Below are 24,820 nucleotides of genomic sequence, written 5' to 3' on the forward strand. Positions count from 1 at the left end.
CTGCCTCGTCTTCTTTTCCTACCATAGATATTGCCCTTATAGACTTTCCGGGCTGGATCATCCTCATCCATACGGTTAAGTGGCCCGCCCACCATAACCTATTGAGGCGGACTTTATCCACAACCTGACGGTCATAGTATCGCTCATAGATTTCGTCGTTACTTAGGCTACGGAATAGTCCATCCTCATGTAGGGGGCCAAAAATTCTTCGAAGGATTCTTCTCTCGAGCGTGGCCAAAAGTTCGCAATTCTTCTTGCTAAAAATCCAAGCCTCCGAGTAATACATGAGGACTGGCAAGATCATTGTCTTGTACAGTAAGAGCTTTGACCCCATGGTGAAACGTTTCGAGCGGAACAGTTTTTGTAAGCTGAAATAGGCTCTGTTGGCTGACAACAACTGTGCGCGGATTTTATCGTCATAGCTGTTATCGATTGTGATTGTCGACACTAGATAGGAGAAATTATTAACGGTCTCAAAGTTGTAGTCTTCTATCTTTATTCTTCCCGTTTGACCAGTGCGATTTGATGTTGTTGGTTGGTTGGTTTCTGCTGTTGACGTTGCCACCATATACTATGTCTTGCCTTTATTGACATGCAACCCAAGATCTCGCGGCAACCGCCGCTTGCTAGATCTGGATGAAGGCAGTTTGTACGTCTCGGGTGGTTCTTCCCATGATGTCGATATCGTCAGCATAGGCCAGTGGTTGGGTGGACTTAAAGAGGATCGTACCTCTTGCATTTACCTCAGCAGCACGGACCACTTTCTCGAGGGCCAGGTTAAAGAGGACGCATGATAGGGCATCCCCTTGTCGTAGACCGTTGTGATCCTGCTGGTTTTATCTTGCCTCGCACATCGGTCAGGGTCAGCCTGCCATTTACTGAGGAACTACCGAGAATGTGCAGGTCGTTTAGGATAGAGAAGTATGAATCATCTTAGGAATGACTCCTATAGATTCCAGCTAATAACTCTATTTTTAAGGAAAATGGAAAACAAATCGATTTAATCTGACTGCGAATTCCAAAGGAATAACTTGGAAAGGAAAGATGAGAGAAACGATGAAATAAAAAGGCCACTCCACTCAAAAAATATGAAGGATAAGGTTAATTTCAATATCGAAGAATACTAGATATTGTTGCAACCTCCAGCAGATTTCAATACTATAAAGAAAGCTATAAAGGAGGTAGTATACTAAAAACCATTGAGGTTATTAAATTAGGTGAGTTTGTGCAGGCTCAATAACTTTTGACTTATTATGCTACGGTTGCTTGCTTTCGTTATTAATTTGAATTTCAGCAGACTGCGGTTTAGGTCCCTTTTGGATAAAGTTTAAGCCAACACCGGGAAGGCGCTGAGGAGCGCTGAGAGGTGAAGTCGTGTTGCGCACTACCTCCGGGCTTTTTCGTTGCAAAGAAGATAGAGCTCGACCGGGGGAAGGGCCGGATGGCAGCGGGTTCGGTCAACTTACAGTTGCCTTCCCCCTCTCCCCTCCCCGATTTGGAGGCTCACAAAACGGGATAGCTCGGGGGACTAACCGGAAGTAATGTGACAAACAGTTCCTGGCTAGCTCTCTGGCGATGGGGTGGTATTTAGATGGTAGTCCGACGGCGTACCATGGAGGGAGTCTAACATCCTGTGCGTAAATGCATTCACCTCCCCTACCCCAAACAAAAAAAAAACTACGCATTAGCCTCCAAATTGTGATATTACTAATGTATTTAAAGGTGCAAACAATAGACGTCTATCAACCTCGAAATAGAAATATCAGTCCATGTCAAGGGTGGATTTTCCTTATGTGTATTAATTCTCCTAGTAGCCAAAACGCAGCACAGGTCCTACAGCGAAACTTTGAATTGGTACCCACGATGAAGCACAACACATAGGAAACGCCAGCCGAACTGACGCCTCCTATTAAACTCTATATCCACTTGGGAGTCCTTTTTTTCAAGAAAAGCTGCAGACAAAAAAGGACCGAGGCCGCACCAGCGGGTCCTCCAGGTAAAGCTCGGAGTCTTACAGCTCCACCCGGAAAAAATACCTGCAGCTAAGTCACGGAAAGAGCCACGGATTTGACTCCCAGTGATGGATCTGGAAATAAAAAGGGGACTAACGATTTGACAATTTGCTCATAAACATGGATGCCACAAAAACTGCAGTTAACAGAAAATACCCTGGAAAAGAAGTATTAAGAAATAACTTTCGTAAGCTCCTGAAGAAGATTATCATTGGCACTGCCATAGATATATTCAGCTTGAATTGCGTGCAAAATCAGAACACCAGAGCAGAAAAACACTGCATGCTTGTCAATGCAACAACCTCGAAAACTGCTGATACACGCAGGAACTTATCGCGAATTCTTTCGAAGTTCACAAACAGAAGACAGTAGCTTGCTAAAATTGACAATTCTGTGAACTCAAGAAACCTGGGACCAAAGTCAGCAGAATGAAGCCCTGTACACTCTGATGTTCATTTAGCCGAGCCAAAGAGGGAAATCGAATTTGCGGCGATGGGAAGCGAGGCACTGAGTATTTTGATGAATTCTTCGACAATAAGAATACCGGCGGGATATGGGTGCCGCCAAATGAGGAAGGGTGGCCAAATACTGTCACCACCAAAGCATGGAAGAACCGGTCTACGTAATTATGTCATTGGCTTAAACACTAATTAGAGGCAACTATACCAAGCGGTTCAGCAACTTATGCTCAAGGTTTCGGACAGCGGAAGAGGTACTGTCCGTCTCGTATATAATAGTATTATAGGCCCAGTATCTCATCTCCCCATATCAAACAGACTTCGCACCAGGCAACATCAGATCTGAATTTTCCTCTATAGCATGTGATGTGGAAACTGTTGGAATATGGCCACAAATTACACCATCTTTTCATCGATCTGAAGGTAGCCGGAGTAAAACTTGACATGGTCATGAGAATGTTCGGTATCATTCGGACGAAATTAGTGAGACTAATTCTGATTGCTGGAAGAACTGATTGGGCTGATCAACTCGTCACATCCGCTAAAAACAGAGACTGGCGCTTGTCTCTCGTATCTCCTCAACTTTTCATCTATAAGCTTGCCACGATTGGTAAACTCAATCAGATCGTACTTTAACTGAACCAAATGTCTTCGTATGTTGATAGCGGTGAAGCTTTGTCCAGCGCCAGGGTACATTCTCAGATCTCACTTAATGAGACAGACCGTGTCAACAACGCTAACGTGCCATCGATGACGATTTACTGAAATATGTTTTAAGCTACCTCCAGGAATTTTCAAGAAGGTTCCGCTCCTCTTGCACTGGTCTGCGCCATGTCTTTCTGAGGCAACACACGCGTCAGTGAGCGGTTGTGCTGATTCCAAATCAGTCAGAGTCCAGTAGAACGGCACCACTAAGCATCAGAATTGAAATCGTCCCGGGAAATATCCATGTACTTTCTATCCATCTTGGACTGCCCGATGCTAACCGCTTCCCAAGCGCTCTCTGAAATTCTGAGTTAATGTTGTCCTGCGAAATCGATTTTCGATGGAATCGAACTTTCTTGCTTCAACTGGTAGAAGCAAAATGCTTTCTGGGCTAGTAGGCAGTAACGGAGGTAAGTGTGTAAGTGTGTAAGTGTGTAAGTGTAAATATATGAGATTTCATTGACAGCAGGAAAATGTTTACGATAAAAGCGACGGAGTCCATTATATGAATTAGTTGGTGTGAAGTTAAAAATGAATCATGATGCGAGAACCAGGGCATCACTGGTAATGAGCAGAGTAACAAAGTGGCTCGTCAAGGGTCTAACTCAACAGTGGCTACACCAAAGCTAGTATTTGATATCAGGCCATCAACTGTTAAGTCTCTCTTAAAGAGTGAAATTGCAAGGATTCACATAGATGAATGGGGAAATTTGAATTCCTACCGTGTACGAAATATTTTTGTAAAAGAACTCGAGATGAACCCCGGTGGGGCTCTTAAGCGAATACTGCCCGGCAAATTGGAGTGGTGGTCTCGGCTAAATGAGGGAAGAAGAGGACGAAACGACCAGATTTAATATGCAACTGTCCGGCCTCCTCGGAGGAGTTTTTCTTTCATCCACCATCAATCACTACAAAAACTTCAGGGAAGCCATTCAATAGACGAGTTTAGGGGGTAGTACATGTCTAAAAAATGGCATGACTGTTTGGAGCTGAGGCTTCCCGACCCAACTGAACTATTTCTACCCTGACTAGAGTCAGCACTTTTACTAGCAGAACATAGTTCTTAATAAACGATAATGACAGGCCAGACTACCCCCGTGATGATTCACAGGCAAATAATTATAAAAGACTGAAGCTGGTAAAGTTCTCATTCTTGTCGATGATATTCCTAATCGACGTAAAATGCGGATACGGACTACCCCTACAAACAAAAGAGAAGTCATTACATGCACTCAAACAGAGTAAAGACTTGACGGTCTCCACGTAGAGTTATTCATCGTTTTGAGTATGACAATTGGAGGGATTCCTGTGTGCTCTCTGCTGTCGCAAAGATAATAGCGAAAATAATCTTAGAACCCACCAAGGAACATCTCAAAAGCTTGATCCATAGAGAGCAGGCTGGTTTCTTGCATTGACCACATCAACACCCTCTCCACTTTACCTGCTCTTCACCGATTTCGAAAATGTTTTCTACAGCATTAACAGGAAGTGCATATGGAATGCTCTACGCATGAGGGGCTCTTAGGAAAAAATAATAGCTATTATGAGAGCTACATATAATGAAACAAAATGTCATGCGTTGCATCGAGGTAAAATTTCACCGAGCTTATTGTCCCCCCGACGTGTTAGTAGCGCTAGATTGGCCTTCACTTTTTTGTCTAAAATTTAGAAATGCAGATACCTCAGCACCAACATCAAGTTGAGCTTATTCCGCACCAATGTTCACACCATTCTGTTATATGGGAGTAATATGCAGAAAGCGATCACTACTGTCATTCAAAAGCTCGAAGCTTTCGCCAACACCTGTCTCCGTTGTACCATCCGGGTCAGCGTACAGACCGGGCAGAAATGGTATTGGATAAGTCAACCTTAAAAAAAAAACGACAAATCCATTGTTAGCTATGCCATGCAATGGAATCCACTTGCCCAGAATGGTCGACGAGTGGGTCGGCGGATGACGCAGAACAGCAGCAAAGAAGTGTGGGTAAGACACGGGTAGTGTCAAAGCGCAGTTCGTCGAATCGGGAATGCTGGCGCGTAATCGTGGTGGACACACTATGGTTCGTTTACAGACATTAGTCACTACATAAATTACGTGAAAATTGAGTTTTTATGGCACTAGGCTGTCGCAGTGGACGGTTGTAATCCAAATCTCACTGGCAGGGCCCTTTAAATTTAGCTATTTCGTTGTATATCTCTACTCAGGGTACCCAAATAATAACTTGGACGGATGTAGAAATATTTATTCAACGGATAGAGTGCGTTTCCTATATCAAATCATTTGCACTAGCAGAAGAGTTTCTCTACCTCTACCTACAAAGGAATAAAACTTCGCCACAGACAACTTTATTGCCCAAAATTTATGGACCTCTAAAAATCCACAAGAGAACCTGCCCGTTTAAACCAAATGCGTTAAGCGTGGACAGTCCTACATATGGGCTCTCAAAAGTCATGTCATGTATAATTAACTACATAGTATCGAATTTTAATATCAAAAACTCCTTGGAATTCTGGGTAAAAACAAAAAATTTAACCATCCTGGCTGAGAAGGTAATGGTGTCCTCCGATTTGAAAAGTTTATCTCATAACATCCCGATCAGATTAGCGTTGAAAATCATCACAGAAAAGAGGTCTCTCCAACTTACCTCCTTAAGAATCATTTTGGAAATTTTGAGATTTTACATAGTTGACAACAATATGTTCAATTTGAACAAGAATACACACGTACATATAAAAAAGTGTTTTGACGCTCAATGGGAAGCGCGCTGTCACCTGTGGTAGCAAATATTTTAATGGGAGACCTAATACAAAAATGTTGTAACCGATTGCACCAAGCCCCAACAGTTGTTATCAAATATTGTCAAATATCCTGATTCTTTCTAAAAAGGAAGTAGACAACATTTAAGTTTTCGGTTCATACGATGAAAAATTGAGTTCATTGTACTGCCGCTTGTTATACGGGAAAGCATCAGAAAGGGTAGGGTAGAAAATGATTACAATCTAATACTCACAGTGAATGATGTGAAATTGCATGGGGATAACAAAAGAATTCTATTGAAGAATCGTTGATTTTCACAGCAATAAAAGTATTTCCCAAAAATAAAAAAACGCGGTTGGTGAAAATGATGCAAAGTACACTTTATGAGTCGTTTTGTCCAAAGACTCAGAATTTCAACAAAAATCCCAAGCTTCACTTGCAGGTATATGAAGATACCAGCATGCAGTTTCACAACCCCGCATACGCAAATATTTCCATGCTCTCCAATCCGTTAGGCTAAAATACATTTAATTGGCGGTTAGCATACAAAGGCGCATAGCATCGCAATACCAATTACAAGAAAGATAAATGATCCTTTTAGTTTTCAAAAGTAAACTTATATTTGTCAAGTTACTAACTGGTACTTAGGGTTGCAGGAAATCTATAGGTTGGTGGATCTTGACTATAAATTGTGAAGTTTAAATTATCCGCTTCAGAAGGAGTCGGCTGAAATCTTGATGCTGTGTTGTTTCAGGGGGGACGCGCTAAATTTCAGATTTGAGACGTTCGTTGATAGGTTGATCGCAAATAACGCTTGTTATGAAACGCCACTTCTTCCACTCTAATACTTCATGCATTAGCGCAAGCTGGATGTTCCTATATATATATAGTAGGAAGAGGGCAACTCCACCAGTCCGCATTCCCTAAAGTAAAAGAAATCAAAGCCATTCGGAAACTTTGTATGTCGTTTCATTCCCAAAAAGGTTTTGCACATTTTAGATACAGTAAAACTATGAAGATTTTTAGAACCGGAATTGTATTTTGAAATTTCATTGATCAACGATAAACCACCTTCTCTTTCCACGTATTCCACCCTGAATAATTAAAACTGTGACCCTTGCCCTCTCACAAATTTGCGGAGAGTTTCCATCTGCCTCGAGTTAGTAATAGCAAATTTTAAGAAAAACGGGTTAAACATGTTTTATCAGAATTTGCTACAGAAAATAGTGCGTGCCCTACGCTACGCTGAGTGAACTTGCGACATTCATAAATAATGTACTCCTTTAACAATTATAAATATGTAGCAGCGGCATCACATTTTATATTATAGGGAGGTTTTCCAGGTTAGAATAACTAACAGCACTGACCAAACGTTTTCCTTAATCACTAAATGCCTCTAAACAAAAGTGGAAAAAAATGTAAATCTGTAAAGAGCAGCGTCCAATGAAAGAAATCTGCCCTTGAAAACGAATGAATACGTGCAAAGACCAAGTTGGAAGTCCTTGATCCTAACTCACTTAGATAACAATGGATAAGTAATAAAGGCTAATTGGGAATAACAATGTGAATCATTAATCAGACCTGCCCATCTGAAGGATTGGCTTTTATCACGAGAATAGCTGAAAGTACACAATTCCCTACGCTTTCTCGTCCTGCTCTTTCGTATTCTTCCATATATATGCCAATGAAAAATGAAAGTAGAATCACCAACAGATCGACATGACCCTGCAGAAGTTAATAGAATTAATTCAGCTGAAAAGCTACACGTGCCATCAGATAAATTGTACATCATCATCACGGTCCAGGCGTTGTAAAGTAGCGACATCAACACTCCAGATTCCAGGTTTGAATCCCCTTAGAGGGACACACCACGTTTTTTTTTTTCACAGGATAAAATTCCACTCACTTTTTTTACTCAGATACCTCACATATCACCTAATGTTGTAAATGTGAGCACATATCACATAAATGAACTCACACATGAACGCGGAAGATGGCACAATAACCCGGCAAAAATGTACGACTTTGAATCCAATTAGATACGATTATATGCAAAGTTTACAGCCAACATCCCTTGAGAAAGCGACCCCCAACCGTCTTAGAATTCGATTGTGGTAGGAAAACCGCAAACCGCGTAACGATATGATAACCTCGATGGCGTCACCCTCACTTAAATCGCATGGAAAGATAAACTGACTCGGAACACATACGTGACTGCCGGGTATAATGAATAAGGAAGACTGTTCCTCATGAGAACCCTTAGTCTCGACGCTAACGAAACCTCCCGCAAGACTACACCGGATTCTGCTTCGATTCTGTTCAGAAAATCAGACGAAAACCTTCCATGGAAATGGTCTTCGACGAACTGAATGCTATGAATGCGGTGCAAAAACTCGGAGGCATCTGAACTCAGCAGGAAAGCCTCCCACCGGGTGTACCGGATTCACCGAATCCACTGCCACAGGTCATCGGCGAAGCAACAAATGTGTTTTGTACATCCCGGAATCATGTCCTTTGCCAAGAAGGTACCACTAGTCGGGGTGGTATTCGATGGGGTGAGTTGGATATGGATACACACTGGGGTAGAATATGGTACAACATCTTTCGAGGAATGTTGTGCTGCTGGACCCACTCCCTGGGTTGCATCCATCCATGTGACTGTTAGAAGGGATACGATAGTGGGTGTAAAGGAGAAAATGTGGCGGGAATGAGCGTTGCCTTGAATGGGGATGTACTTGTAGTATTGAAAAATGAAATACTTTTTAGATATTGTACCAAAGTTCGATGGCGATGGTATTTGGTCCGTCGTTTGAGAGAAGAATAGAACTCGTTACGGAAGTTCGAGGATGAAAATAGGCTTCTATTTGGAGCACAGTTCTATGTGAATCTTCTCTTCCATAGATTCGCTGGTTTCAAACATCGCGTTTACGTTTAAGACTATTGCCCTAACGAGTCTAAGGAACGGAGCTATAATGTGATATAACTTCGACATAGCCTCGGAATTGGGGACTAGAAAAAGAGTTCGAGTTCCACCGAAGAGGTGTAGTAGGCAATGTCAGTAAAAGTGGGGCAATTGATCAGGCGGGGTCTACGTTATTACAGGGACAGGGAAATTGAAAGAGCAGAGACAGGCAAGGCAGTCAACCTGAGGAAAGATAAAAGAATGAATTTGCGTGGTTCTTTTAAGACGAAGACGATCACAATTACCGGTGATGGACCATATTGCAGAGCAATATTCGCAGACACCTTGCAAATAATAGAGTGTTAAGGAGAGCTGGGGGAATATCTAACACATGCAATAAGGCTAAAGCGCTTAGAAGAAGAAGACACCTAAAAATTTCTGGCAGTTATGGGACACACAATAACACTTCAGTACGCAATGCAAACCCTTTTGGTTAATACTATTATTCCAGACTCTGAAGATTGAACCACTTGGGACTCATGTAAAATCAGAGAGGGGGAGATGTATTGGTTGGTTTTTAGTACAAAAAGGTTAAGAAAATCACCGTGCCCAACATTAGTATCAAGGTTGCCAATGAGGTCCCTAGGAAGAAATAGGGAGGTGTTGCGAAAAATGCGGAGCCTGCATCCATATGACAGAGGAAGGTAGAACGGGGAGGACCTGTATACCGAGGGAAAATAATTGCAAAGTAAGTCACACGACTATTCTGGCAAGTCAGCAAAGGAGCATGTCAATTTGATGAACGTTGGATGGGTCGTGGATGTTAGGCCAAAAGGATTTGTCGGCAACTTCGTTCCCGGTCCCTAGCAATGTGCGTTACCCAGTATAACTTTTCGAAAAGTCTGTACCCCTCTCCCGCTGTTCTGCGTCAGTTAGTTTCAGGACGACCCGGTCATCTTAGGATAGTTGGTTAACATGGCATAACCCACAGTAGAGTTGACGCCCCTTCCAAATTCTCATCAACACACACATGGCATTTGGTCCATATACCGTGAGACCCAGTTTTTCCTTTTTTATTATCTCAAGCCAGAGTAACTCGACGACACAATGAAGGCAGGAAGAGGTCGGAATTTTTGTATAGAAATGTCGACGTACTACTCCAGTAAGCAGCACACAGAAAAAATTGGCGCAGGACAGCCTCAACCTGACGTTGATGTTAAGGCAGTTACATTTCCAGATTTTGGACGAAACAACGAAGGCGGTTCTAATTCTCTTGATGCGTGAAGCATTAGCTTCGTGCCATCCAAGACATAAACACATTTCAACAAAATGATCATCCTACCCATCCATGCGAATAGGGAAAGTGTCAGGAAACGCAGGCTGAGATATTGGGTTTCTTGATGTTCATCTGCAATCTGACTCTGCCCGTCTCCTTTTCCGAATCAAAAGCATTTAGCCAAGAACCAGGACTTGGCCAAGGAGTAAGTAGATTTCACCAGCGTCGCCGAGGTGTTTGAGCAAAGATTACATCGAATCGGATATCAATCTACTCTTTACTGGATTATTTTTTTATTATCTTTATGGCAACCGCCGCACTCGAGACACTTACCCTAATGCAAAAACTTTGATGTTCCCCTTCTTTTACACACTGGAAAATCCCAGATTCAAAGGATTCACAAATGAGCGGAAGTAGCAAGAGACGGTAGGAACTACTGCTTAAGCGCATTGATGACACTTCTATTTGGAGGAGTGGCTGGCCCTATGATCCCCAGATGATGGAACAACAACAACCTACTGTGAACATTCTCACGGGACCATCCAGGCTGTTTCGTGAGGCGGTATGTAGTGGTGAAATTGCTATGCTGCATTTTTCCAATCTTAACACGGTAACGAGGCACAAACGCTTTGCACCCACCCCCGCTCGCATGAACTAAGCTCTCAGCTGTTTACGTCCATCGATCCACCTGAACGTTTCCGCGGCTAGTATGTTTCTGTAACACCCTTTTGAGATGTGGCTGACCGCTTTACCAGCGCCAGAGATAAAGGCACTTTTGGTAGCTGCCCAGTACTCATCTATATTCTCGAACGGGTTGTTTAAAGTTGATGACCTTCAAGGACCAAAAAGTTTTCCCACTGCTGGGAAACAACTGCATCGCGGAGACAGCCCGTATTGAATTTGTTGTTGTTGTTTGTCGTTCCTCTACGAGGAGATGCCGCAGCGACACATAAACGAAAGTAAGCGATCATCAGATAATATTCCTTTTTGAGACAAATGTCAGCACCTTCTCTGTTACGCATATTTAGGAAATAACTCCTAAATCTACTGTTGATCGCGATGTGATCTATCTGATTAAATAATTGCAAAACAAGTGACCTCATCGCCTTATTGCACGCCCTGTGTTCAAACAGGATGCTGTCGATGATTAGACAGTGAAATTGAAAGAAGCCTGAAAACCTTCCACCTTGATAGAGCCAAGAAATGCCTTCACACACATCACAATACGATCTTTAGGAAACCTCGCCTGAAATGATTGTAATTGTTAATAGAATACCTCCTTCTCCACTAATATCCCTGGTGTATAGCACTGCACAATTGTGGTAACCTAACGTCCGGCTGTCATGAGAGGGCATCTTGCAGTAACCGTCAGCAACAGTCCAAAACCGGATTCCCGTCAACTACTATGCTTCCCAGATAATGACAGCACAGTGCCTCACAAATTCCAATTATAGAAGCTAGACATTCTGGAACTAAGCGAAGTGAGGTGGTGGGACTCTAGAGAGTACAGACGAGTGTCGGATTGCTACTAACGGCCGCCGGAAGGTGCCTCCTCTTGACTTCGAAACTGGTTTCTGATGAATCCTGGCTATGAGATTCCAATTCACAATGCTATACACCAACGGATATTTCTTTTCCAGTGAAGGAAGATGCTTTTTTTGAGCAGTTACACGCATTTCAAAAGAGGCTTCCCAAAGGTGACATTGTAATCGTGATGGGTAGTCGGAATGATAATTTGGACGACAATGCTTGTTATGTTATGAGGAAGCACACACCGCAACGATAATAGTGGGAGGTTTGTGGATTTCTGTAGCTTCCATTCCCCACCGCATCGTCATTAGTCGATCATTGTTCAAACACAGAGCTGGTCAAAAGATCAGTTGCGTTTCAATGCGAAATTGCTACAATATTAAAAACATCCCTTTTTTGGAGTTCTACGCAAGTCTTCCGCCATATCCCAAAGGACATCACGAGATTTAGTTGACTGTGGGATCATGGAAGACGGAGGGGATTGAACGTTCGTGAGATCTTTCGAGGTTTACCGTCTCCCAGCTGAGCTATTCATTACTACTCCCGCACGGAAATCCTGGGGATCCCAGACCTTTACCAGAAAGGGAAAGAAGATGAACGTTAAGATTCCGAAAAGGCCACCCGTTTTGAGTGCGACGACGGGAGAGGTGATTGCGTGCTTCGCAATTATCTTTGCGTCGCAAAATTCAGATCCCCGCTTCATCCGCTCTTCATCGATTTCAAAAAGGCTATCGATGGTGACAACAGGGTGTATATGCGGAGGGCTTAACCCAGAAGGGGCATTCCGGGGAAACTATTAGCTACTATCATCGTGACATATGATGCCACAAAATGTTACGTGCTGCACTGAGGTAACATCTCAGAGGAATTTGAGGTCCAAATCGGACTCTGCCAGGGTTGCATCTTATCGCTGATATTATTTCTTTTTGTTATCGGTGACGTTCTTTATGCTGCCTTGCTCGAAGAGCGTGAAGGGTTTTAATGAATCACAACATCTTTTCTTAAACACCTCGACTACGCTGATGAAATCTATTTGCTCTTTCACCGCGTAATGGACCTTAGACAAAAGGCTCTGGATTTGATGGAGTAGAAGGCAAGTAGAGTCGGACTAAAGATAAGCACCACCAAAATCAAGACTCTCAATCTGAAGCTACAGTGGCACCGAATTTGATGTCGACTCATCAAGGGTGTACTCCGTCCAAAATTTGAAAACGCATTTGCCTCAATACCAACCTCAACACTGTTCAGGGCTCATGTTCTTTCTGTGTTTGTTATATGAGAGTACTACTGTAACTTAAGTCCGAGCCTTCATCAATGCTTACTTGCGACGTGTCATCATGGTACGCTGGCTTGATATAATTTCAAATGAAGATCTTCGTTTGCGAACAGGCCAATGATACGCGGACCTACTGATGAGAAGTCGTGCAAAAATCGCAGTGGATAGGCCACATATTAAGGAAGGGCAACAACTCCATTGTTGGTTGAGCCATACATTGGAATCGACTATTCCAGGATTTCGCATGGCACAGAACAATGGAATAGGAGTGTAGGCAGTTCGAGAAGTCTTTCGAGGAGCTGACGCGAATTTCAGCAAACCGTCAAATATGGCGCGTAGGTACGACTGATTCGCCACCCCCTTTCAGGAGCGAATGGCAACATTATATATAACTTTGTTAAGATGTAAAAGTACGCTTCCTACAGTGAAATTCCAACAGTAACATAATATCATCTACGTGATTTGAATAGAAATCGGTATGGGATTTGAGACCTACATAATGATGAAATATTGCAAACTCTTTATGGCCTGCGGATGCAGAGAAAGGATGGGAACCCCTCGAAGAGACCTTTCTAAAGATTTGAGCCGGTTGAGGATGGGATCCAGCTAGATTTTACTCGGGGCGGTCACGAATATTTTTTTATTTTCCCATTTCAGTTTGACACGTGGTTTCTTCCATGTTCTATTGCAGTCCCACAGATGGAGGACACGCAAGGGACGAAGTGTCTGAAAGGACCTCCTTCCCCCAAATTCCCGAACCTTACAAGAGCAGAGAATACTTCAGGGAAGTTTTCGGATTCACGGACGGAGTTTCATGATCAATTTTGGCATGTCTTTAGGGTTTTGAGAAAGTGCTGCCCTTTTGGATGAGGCAAATTTGGACAGAAGTAGCATGTGATCTGCAAGTTCGTAGGCCTTAGAAAAATTCATGTAATTAAAATGTACTCCCTAGGGATAATTTAAGTAAATTTAATTTTAACATTCAGCCACAAAGTTGATGAACTGTTAAGTTCATTGCAGTGTGCCGACAGTCTACAAGGCTTGGTAGTTTTCTGGCTATAAGGTTGTTGCCTTCCAAGGATTTTGGAACAGGAAGAACAGCGAAATAAGGCGGTAATTTGCAAAGAGAAAGATTTACTGATTGGTTTTTAGTAGAAAGAGATTAAGACAATCATGGGAATCGGATCAATTACTGGCATAAGATTGGCAATGAGGTACTCAAATAAAGAAGAGAGTCTGCACCCAGCTAGCAAAGGAAAGAAGAAAGGAGAGAGAAGATATATACTGAGGACAAGTAACTCCAAAGTAAGTCACAGGATAATTGAGGTAAGTCAGCAGAGGCGTCTAATTGAAAGTACGGATGGATCTCAGTAGTGCACCGAATAGGATAAAAGCACAGGGCCTTCGAGGAGGAAATGATGTAACTAGGAATCAGGTGCAAACATGGAACTTAGCGGGTTTGCGCATTACACGTGAGGTTATTTTATCATCGAATTCATTTGTGAGACGATAGACATTAAAAGCGATATAAGGAGGAATATGTAAGATAGAGGAAGCGACGCAGGTTGGAGAGAACAAGATCGAGAAAGTGATGTTTCGATGAAAGAGAAAGATCTACAGACTGACGCAAACATTCATGCAAAATTCATTGATAGACAAAAGAAATAAAGATTGCAGTAACTTAAAACATAAGGGGACTTTCTCTGCTGACTATGGAAGACTCAAAAAATGTAAGGGAGACGGCCACCAGCGTTCATTTACCACAAGGGCCTACCATAAGCGCGCGCTGGCCATTCTCATCAGTGGATACGACAGGTGTCTAATATTGGTACCATTTCTGAGTAACCGGGATCTGGTTGGAAATAAACGGAACTTCATGCCAAGTAAAAACAATGTTTCTTTTAAAAAATAACAAGAACAGAACTATCAGAAAGAGATCAGTCGCGAGTAATCAAATTGTGTTTAGGCTGGCCAAAATGCGCACTTGCAAAAAAGAGTAAATAAGAAAACCAACTAGGCTCTGTGCAACTTGGCATTGCTGCGATTCATTCGTAAGTTGAGCTCCTTAAAAATACAGCTTTATATAGCAGAAGATATCTGCCCCGAACCAGTGAAATCTCTTATTTCTGTCAATGGAGATTTGATTGATAGTACTTTGTCTAAACTAGATTTTTAGGCAGTTAGATATCTATAAGTAGAGTAAAATATCAAACCACGATATTTTTCCGTTTGAAAGTTATTCGATTTTCCATTTATTATGGTATTCCCGTGCACTAAATTTTGGTACGCGAAGCTGATGGAAGCGCTATCCTGAAACCAACCCGGCTTTTGTACAAAAATTAGTACAACCAACATTCACTCACTACCACTAACTCCTCGTATTCCTCAATTTCCCGACAAGTTGTCTGGTAGGTTCACCGGTTTCACTCCTGCAGTGTGACCCAGTGCCAGGCTGGCATAAGGATATAAGATCAGAAATTGTGGAAGTTTGTGTCCCAAGAGATTCCACCGGCTGGTGTTGCATGCATGTCGTGGGGGCGTTCGTTACTCGAAGCAGATTTGGTGGCGAGGACACTTTCTCATTCACAAAATTTCGAGAGAACGTTTCTGAATGGGATGTTCAATACAATTTCACTGAGTTCGATGTCTTTCAATTTTCCAGCGAATGACGTCACGTTTAAAAGGGGAAACTGGATAACATGCCGATGATGACTAAAGCAAAAGAAAAGCTGACGGAAAAGTTATATTGGTGGAAAGGGCAAAGGTTCTATGGAAGAGAGTTATCTATAATGGATGAGAAAAATATGGATGTGTGGCCGCTGGATGGGTTGAAATTTTTGCATGAAATGCGTGCTTGGAGATTAAAGCGAAAAATATTTTATCGATTGATGCTAGCCACTTTGTTAAAGGGTATTTGGAGGAATTTATTTTTTGTGTGATGGAATTTGCATATATTCGCAGACGGATATTTCTATATTGAGATATACACGAGGTTTTGGGCTTGAATGAAATTGTTCCACGGTGATTGCATAAACAGTGGTGGTTCTAAATTGGGATGTTGTACTTACGGAAAAATGGAACTCAAAACATACCTGAAAGAGAATGAAGATATCGATTATAATCTGAATATAAAATAATCCAATATATAGAAATAAATATACTATTTAGTTCATTAATAGTTAACACATATGCTTGGTGAGGAAAGGATTGATTTGATAAATTATTAACTACCTTGATTTAACGATCGATTCGAGGATGTGCTTTTTCGAGCAAATCAAAACAACAGTGGATAAGGCTGTAGCTAGAGTTTCAACCTTAAGTGGACTAATGGCAAATGTCTACAAGTAATTGTCTTCTGTTCTACGGCGCAGAGGTATGTGCTGATGCTCTTTTCAAGGAAATGTATGACAAGTGCAGAGGCGGGAAGCTTAGCGGGTGGCATTTACCTATCACACTGTCTCAGAACTTTATCTCCCTTACTAGGGAACCTAAACCTATCTCTACAAGGGCAAGGAAAATTTATACAAATGCAAGGAAAAAGATACAACATTAGGAAAGCAAGATCCCATGACTCTGTGTTCTGTAATGTGGTGCTGGATGACACTGGTCAACAAAAAAAAAATATGGAAAAATAAGTCGGGAAACCGGAAGCTTGACGCTTCAGAAATAAAACGTTTTGTGTTCCCCATGTGAAGAGAATAACGCAATTCTCCATTGGCTGATAGCATTGAACCGAGATATGGGCAGGTTACTGCCATTGCTAGAACTGAGCGATTTAAATATCTCGAGAGACAGGTTACTGCCATTCTCATTCTCTCAACTGAGCGATTTGAATATCTCGGGTTAATGCTATCAGCCAATGGAGAACTGGGTAATGAAATTGCTTCACGCATAAACGCTGAAGTCGATGAAGTCACGTTCCACAACTGGTGTTCTTTGTAATCGAAGTATCAGCAAACGTCTCAAATCTAAAATATACTGCAATGTCGTCAGTCTGCCGCTCTCTATAGTTCTGAGTGTTGTATAAAAGACAATGAACGGCGTCTTGCGGTAATGGAGTGGAAGATGTTGCATTGCACTGGAGGCGTGACCCGCTTTGATCACTTCCGAAATGAGAATATCCGCGATTAATATGGGGTTGCACCGATCGTGCATAAACTGCGAGTGAGGCGTTTTCGATGGTATGGTCGCGTAATTCACGCTAACGAGAATTCACTCACCAATATTGGTCTGAGCATCGAAGTCAATGGTAAGCAACCAAAAAGCCGGCCGAAACAATGGTGACTTGATATGCTGGATGGGGATTTAAAGGACTCGCAATTACATCCTGATTTGATAAAATAAAATGGTGAAACCGATCACGGCGGGCCGACCTCTCTTGTGAACGGGACAAAGGCTGAAGAAAAAGAAGAAGATCTGAGGAGCGACGAATGCACGGCAGCTCCATGTCACCCTTCATTCACATGTATGTCCCTTAACTTAACACAAAATGCGCCACTTACTATATGTAAAGGGAACAACAGATCCCATGCTCTCACAAATTTTCATGACAATCGGTCTAGCCGTTTTCGAATAAAACGGGTGTGACAGACAGACATCGAATCGATTCTAATAATGTTTTGTTTCACACAAAACCTTAAAAAGGGTTGGGGAGAATTAGACTCTTCTTGAAAGGAATTTTAATATTTCATTCGAATGTCAATTCGACGTCAGCATCTTATTTGTATGGCTTAGGATCCTGTTAATTCCCATGAAATTGATAAGTTTGGACTGCTATAACTTTGACACTAATAGTTGGATTTTCATGAAACTTCGTCTATGTCGGTGCAAAAGGCGAGTTTTTCAGTCAATTTCCAAAAGTTGGTAATATACTATTAGCAAATTTATTTGAGCAGGTACCGGAATGGGACATCTCTCAAGGTTTAGGTTTCACATTAGTGTTTTACACAAAACCTTAAAAAGGCAGCAGAGGCAAGTAGATTCTTCATAAATGCGATTTCAATACTTTACGAGGTCAATTATTCCCGTTAATTATGACGTCAGCATCTTATTTGCATGGCCTTGGAAGCAGCGCGAAATTGCTAAGTTTGAACTGCTATAACTTTGGCGTTAATGGCCGGATTTCCATGAAATGAAGTACGTATATACGAAATATTATCCTCCATACTGGTACTAATTTCGGCAGGCCTAGGATGAATTTAAAGGGGGTTTTCAGTAAATTTCTCAAAATTGGTAATATACTATTAGTAAGTTTATTTGAGCAGATATCGGAATGGGACATATTTTGAACTAATATCAGTTGCGGAAAGTACTAAGCGAGACTTTTCATTTGATACCCCACACGACTATACCCGGTAAAAAAAATTTATTAATGCATGGGCAGCCCCCCTTAAACTCCATCCAAATTTATGCCACTCGCTGTATGCGTGGGATTTTATAGTTCCCATCTGTCCACCATATTTCGTTCGGTTCGGTTTAGCCATTTTGGAGAAAAGTGCGTGTGACAGACAGACAGACAGTGAATCGATTTTAATAAGGTTTTGTTTTACACAAACCCTTAAAAATGGACAGACACTCTGATGGGTGATCTTTACTAATTTTGGGTCGCTGAATTAGGATATGACCTCCGTTTTTTTTCCATCACCCTCAATTTTTCAGTCACATCCCTATTCTTCGAATTTGAGTCGAACAGTATTCGGCCAACATACGAGGATTCGATTTTCCGATTCGTCCGAAACGGCTCTACAATTTTTCGGGAAAAAACTAAGGTGGGAGTGGAAAAAATGAACTTTTGAATGACACATTACAATCTAAAGCCTTGTAAGATTTAAGTAACTCATCAATTCGTTGTTGATAGTCATCTGATCTTTTTTTCCAAGAAAAGCGCGGCAAACAAAGATAAAAGATTCCCAAGCTCTTTTCTTGACAAACTGTTGGAGAAAGCATCGTCATCAAGCAACTGTTTAATCTGAGATCCCACAAATACGCTTTCTTTGATTTCAGCATCACTTATGTGCGGACATTTTTGCTTCAGATATAAGAATCCTTTACCTTCCTTATTTAGAGCCTTAACAAATTGTTTAAAAAGGCCCAGCTTAATAAGTGGAGGTATAATGATTTTTTCTTTTATCTATTAAGGCGTCAAAAGAGATGTTTTTACTACCGGTAATATCTTTCACGCGCAAAGGCCAGTCTTTTCGTACATAATGTTGATCTTTAGCACGGCTGTCCCATTCACAAAGAAAGCAACAAAATTTAGTGTAGCCAGCTGGCAATCCAGTTAATATTGCCACTACTTTGAGGTCAGCACAAACACTCTATTGGTGATGAACGTAATTGATTTTTTCCAGATTTTTTTTTCAGATTGTCATATGTTTCTTTCATATGAGTTGGGTAGGCAACAAGGATCGATGGTAAATCATTTCCATTAGTAAGTACAACCGCTTTCAAACTAGTTTTTGAAGAATCAATGAAAAGTCTCCAGTTTTCAGAGACGTGTGGTACTTTTAGTTCAGTCATTAGTCCTACAATGTTGTTATCATCGTCTCGCAAGAAAAAAGAAATTAAGGCGGAATTTCTATAACGTAATATTGACACCTTTCTGCAGGAGATTTTTCTGCTTCAGTCGTGAACCAAGAAGCTCAGCTTTTACTTTAGGCAGGACTAAATCCCGGACCAAGTCGTCCAATTCATTTTGACGTGAAAAGTTTTGCTTCTTTCGGATTGTTAGGCGTAAAATCTTTATCTAGGCTGCTAGGTGGTACCTCCTCTTCCGGCGATAGCGCATTCTGTTCAGTTATTGATTCTTCATTGTCAGGGGTGTAGTTTTCGGGTGGTATGGGACGCAACAAATTACTTATGTTAGACCCATAATTGCCGACAGGATATTCGGATAAGTTATAGCATGTTTCGATTTTTGGGAGTATCCAGATATTGCCGTCATACAAAAATAACAGTCCTCGGCATGAGAGGTGGGCTCATGCCAGACCATTGGTATCGCGAAGGACATCGTGCGTGATTCCCAACGTAACCCCGATTTTAAATTACTGTAACTACTTTTGCAACATAATTTTGGAGCCCACGCCTTGTCCTGATCCCCGACTTTACAACCGAAATAATGCTCATAAACTTTCCGAACCAACGCATTCAAGGGTCTCCTCTGATTCTTAAAAGTCACTTCTGCACAAATTATTACACCAAAAAATTTATGAATTCTAGAGAAATGTACTTAAAAAACAGAAACAAAAGCCACTTCTGCTAAACGCAAACACCGCACTCGAAAGCGAAAAAGGAATACTTACCAAGTAAGGCACAATTCAAGTAGTGCAATGTGTTTGATGAGTAAGCGGACAAGTTGTAATTTGTATTCATGAGCACTTTCTTGGGGCAACGTGTTTCAAATCCAGCATGCGCATACTTTTTCGTGTTATATTAACGAGAGAGAGAGACATTTAAGAGACAAAACTACTCCTTGGAGTCATTTTTAAGTTTGCTTCAAATAATAACTTCATTTAAAAAAATAAAATATTTTTATTTATACATCCAGATTTACTTTTTCCTTTTGAAGAATAAGGGGTAGAAGATTGATGAAAAAAGGGATAGGAGGCTGGCCCCCTTTTTTCACCCCCACGGAACACCAAAGATGTTTATCATAGGACATAGTCTTTATCATTATTTTCCCGTAATTTTAGACTATAAGTTGGCATTCTTCGTTGTAGGTTGAGCAGATTAGGCGAAATTTAGCAGTTTGGGCCAAAATAGGGGTGTGGCAGAAAACTGGAGGGTGATGGAAAAAACGGGGGTCATATCCTAATTCAGCGACTTAAAATTAGTAAAGATTACCCATCAGAGTGTCAGTCCATTTTTCCATGTCGACCAGTGTAAAATATCTTTTTCTTCTGGAAAACGGAATGGAATTCGCTATTATTGTCTCGAAAAAAATCGCTAAACTAAAAAGTTATTGTCCCTTCCTAAGGCGGGAGAACAGGCGGGCTAGCTGGAAGAAAAGTACAAAGGCGCACACGCCAGTAACACAAAAAGAGGACAGGCAGCATTGAGGGCGCCCAAGAAACGGAACTCTCATCATTCCGTAGAAACAATTCGTTGAAATTAACCGCTCAGCGCGCGAACCGAAGCGCGTTTCTAATTTTGATTTTTATTTTACTTATAAAATACATATATTTGAATAAAATGGTGCAAGTAACGCAACGGAGGAAAATAAGGTCTGGATATTGTAGATACCTATGTGGGGCATAGCGCGCCAACCATAATAGATTACCTTTTTATCAACTGGGGGAGTTCCTGGCAAAGCATTTCAACTCAATCTCTGATCTTTCGAGAAAATTTGCATTCTTCCTTCAATTTTCCAGATTTTGGAAAAACGGCGCTGCTAAAGCAAACTGATCAACGGCCCGGATGTTCCTTCCATCAACACGTCAGACTGAGAACGTTGGTTTTGTTGGTATCATTCATCTTCAATCTGACCCTTCTTGACTCCTTCTCAAAGTGTAGTGAACCACCAGATCAATCTTCCATCCTCTGTGGAAGCCTCAGAATTTCCTCAAGGACCTCTGTCGGTCTGCCCTTCTGCTCCAAATATATCAGTCTCGATCCCTTCATTTCGAGTTTGTTTCTATGAGTTGGAGCTTAAGAGTACAGTCAAAGTACTCCTTGCTTGCTGCTGAAAACTTTACTGATGCGGAAACGTCACCAACCCCTGGAATATGGGCTGATCTCAAGCCGAAGACCTTTGAATATCGAAAACGGATTATGATAGACTTCTGGGATGTGCGCACGTTCCCCGACAATGATGTCGAAAGCCGCTAGAATGCTCGCTTTCTCTAACTTGAGCGAGAATTCCAACGATGTAAGCTTGACATTTGGGACCATAGCTATGTAAGATCCTAGAACTCTGGTGAATACTCTTCTCCCTCTTGCCATACTAATGGCAATATGCTTTTGTACTCTAGAAAGCTAATTCGGAGCAGACGCGTATCCGGTAACGCAAGGTTCGCTCTACTAACTTAGCAGCTGGCTTCTGATAGGATTTTGATTCCGGCTCAAGATGAGGAGTACCAAAATTGGGAAGCATGGTCTTGGCAACCATAACGATAACGGTGGGAGGATTTTAAATTCTCTCAGTTTCTACCGCCTCACCACAGGTGGTACATCGAGAACAGAGCTTGCCATAAGGTAGTTGGGTTTCAATTGACAGACGCGAGCAGTCAGTTGACCACTTGGAATCACCAGTAGATTTATGAGTTGTCTCTTGGATGTGCGTAGTATGAGAGGCATTGACACCAGCCTCGAAAGGGCTCACCATATTGTCCGCACTTCCTTCTAGGTTGTAGAGCTGCGCCTCCTCTAAATTCAACATCTCCTATTGGATAGCCATTAAAATGCTCTTTTCTCGAGTACTGCACAGATCATTGGCCGCTACTCTGGAAGCGGATCGCTGAATGGAAGTGGTTTATGGCTCTATAGGCCGCCGCGAGATACATTGAAAAATCCTACTGCCAGAGAAGCAGATGTCGCAGAACACAATAACTTGAAAAGTATATACCGCATCACAAAAGAAGAACGTACACCGCAGACTCCTCATCGACGATGACGAGCAGTTGAAGAGGCGAAAAGAACACTTGGCCATGGTTCTTAACCGCATCACTTCCTGTGAATTTCCGCCTCTTGTGAATGAGATGGCTAGTAGCCATAACATTTGGCTACAAACTGTTCCTCCATGCAAAAGAGAAGCCATTTCGGCGATCAATGCACTCTAACGGAACTGGGTTCGACGGTATCGCAGAAGGTTTATTTATTATTATTAACGCTGTACTTGCAGCTTTTTCAGGTCTGGTATTTCTACTTATAGGGAAATCCTTTCCCAGAGAGTGGCAGAAGGGGAGTATTGTAGAGGTATTTGCATGATCCCTGCAATCAGAAAAATAATAGATAAAATAATCCTGGGACGCATCAAACGCATCTCGAAAGCTTCAAAATCTCAGAGCAATTTGAAGTCCAAAGCGCAATCCGCTAGGATTGCATCTCGTCACCGATATTATTTCTTTTTGTTATCAATAACGTTCTCCATGTTGCCCAGTCCGCAGGAGGTGGACGAGTTTAGTGGACCATGACATCTTTCCACAAACACCTCGACTACGTAGATGATATCTGTTTGGTCTCTCACCGGATCATAGACCTTGGTCAAATGGCTCTGGATTTGGAAAGTGAGTCAAGTAAACTCAAACTCAACAACAAAACCAGTTAGTTTGACGGGCCGACGGTCTCTCCTTATCTGCATTAATGGACATATGTAGCATCGATGACGTTAACTAAATTTGAATACCTTGGAATCATGGTTTCTGTCGACGGTGGCACCGAACCGGATGTCCGAAAAGGTGGTCACTCCAAGAGCATTTGGCGTAGAACAGAAGAGGAAGAATGCGGGAAGTCCTGAGGAATTGAACCACATTTCAGCGAACCGTGAACCACCGCTTTACAATTGCACAGCCGCCACAATCGTAGTAACCGTCTCCTCGATCTAGTTTTTTCCAACATTCCATTCAATCTCCAACGCCTTCTTATCCTTCTTCCGATAAATTCAATATTCTTTTGTCCCCCATCTCTTCTGTTCGCCCTGTGAATTCCGAATATTGTATAATTTGTCATCCACAGTACTGATCTGAGTATTCATGACGTTTGCGTCCTGACAGTCTCTCGTATCATTTTTTTAAAAAATGTAATCAACTTATTTCTGTTCCTTTTCTATGGTTTTGTTGAAAACATTATTAACATCGGTCTACTGTCTGTATCTCTATCCGTCTGTCTCTCTGTAAAAATCAAGTAAATAAACAGTGTCACTAAAAATGGTGCAGGATAAAATATGAAGTCCACCCAACTAGTGGCCTATACTGAAGATATCAACATCATGGGAAGAACCACCCGAGACATACAAATTGCGTTCATCAAGATCGAGCAGGCCGTGATGGGTGCGAGATGTTGACCTCCACATCAATGAAGGCAATACGAAATATATGGGGCAACATCAGCAATAAAAACCCAAGAGCTAATCTCTCCCCATAGGGTCAAAGCTCGTACTGTACAGGACAATGATGTTGCCAGTCCTCTTGCATTCCTTGGAGACTTGGGTTCTTAGCAAGAAAAATTGCGAATTCATCGCGGCGTAACCGAAATCGATCAACGTCGCTACCTCTAAGACGCGAACGCCGAGCATTCAAATTCCCAATGCGACTGTTTAGAGAAATGCATTCCCTCTTGTGGCAATGTGCTTTTGTACTCTGGAAAGCCGACTGGTAATAGATGCAAATACGTGTCGGGTTGTCTTCGACGGCTCCAGCAAGGTGCGCTCTCTTGACCTAGGAGCTAGTTTCTAACAGACTTCTAACTGCGAGATTCTGGTCCAGGTTAAGGAGCATCACAATTGTACAATACTACGCACCAGCGGACACTTCCAATATAGTGGAGGAGAATGCTTTCTACGAACAGTCAAACGCAGTTCAGAGGACATTGTGATCATCATTGGTGATCTGAATGTCAAGGTGGGAACTGGCAAGACTTTGCTCGGACTTTTCGACCGCAAAGGTAATGGTAGAAGGCTAGTGGATTTGGCGCATTGTTCGCGCACAGAGCTTGGCATAAGATCAGTTCTGTTCGAACTGACCGACGAAGTCAAAACAGTCAGATCAACCATTTCCTGATCGATGTCGGTAACAAGAGAGACGCTGACATCGGTCTTGGAAGGAACCACCATTTAAGGGTCGCTTACGTTCACGTGTGTGTTGCGTCCGCCACTTCTCGTAGGGTTGGGGAGCTACGACCCCCCCCCCCCCCCAAGTTCAACATCGACCGCTTGTGTGGCCCAGCTTTCGCTAGACAGTGGGAGAGTT

The 24,820-nt window shown here is 42.1% G+C and overlaps 1 protein-coding gene across 4 annotated transcripts in view; it reads right to left on the bottom strand.

Annotated features, from left to right (window-relative positions):
* The window catches only part of LOC119652307, a 710,323-nt gene that overhangs the window by 519,614 nt on the left and 165,889 nt on the right, over positions 1–24,820 (bottom strand). The window contains exon 1 of one of the 4 annotated variants that reach the window (XM_038056725.1): positions 7,840–8,320. The exons of the other annotated variants lie outside the window; for them this stretch is intronic. The gene's annotated coding sequence lies outside the window, so the exon portion shown is untranslated. Of the gene's footprint in view, positions 1–7,839; positions 8,321–24,820 lie in introns of those variants that run through there. 4 annotated transcript variants of the gene reach the window in all.

The sequence above is a fragment of the Hermetia illucens genome, chromosome 1, assembly GCF_905115235.1.
Source record: "Hermetia illucens chromosome 1, iHerIll2.2.curated.20191125, whole genome shotgun sequence".
In the NCBI taxonomy this organism is placed as follows: Eukaryota; Metazoa; Arthropoda; class Insecta; order Diptera; family Stratiomyidae; genus Hermetia; species Hermetia illucens.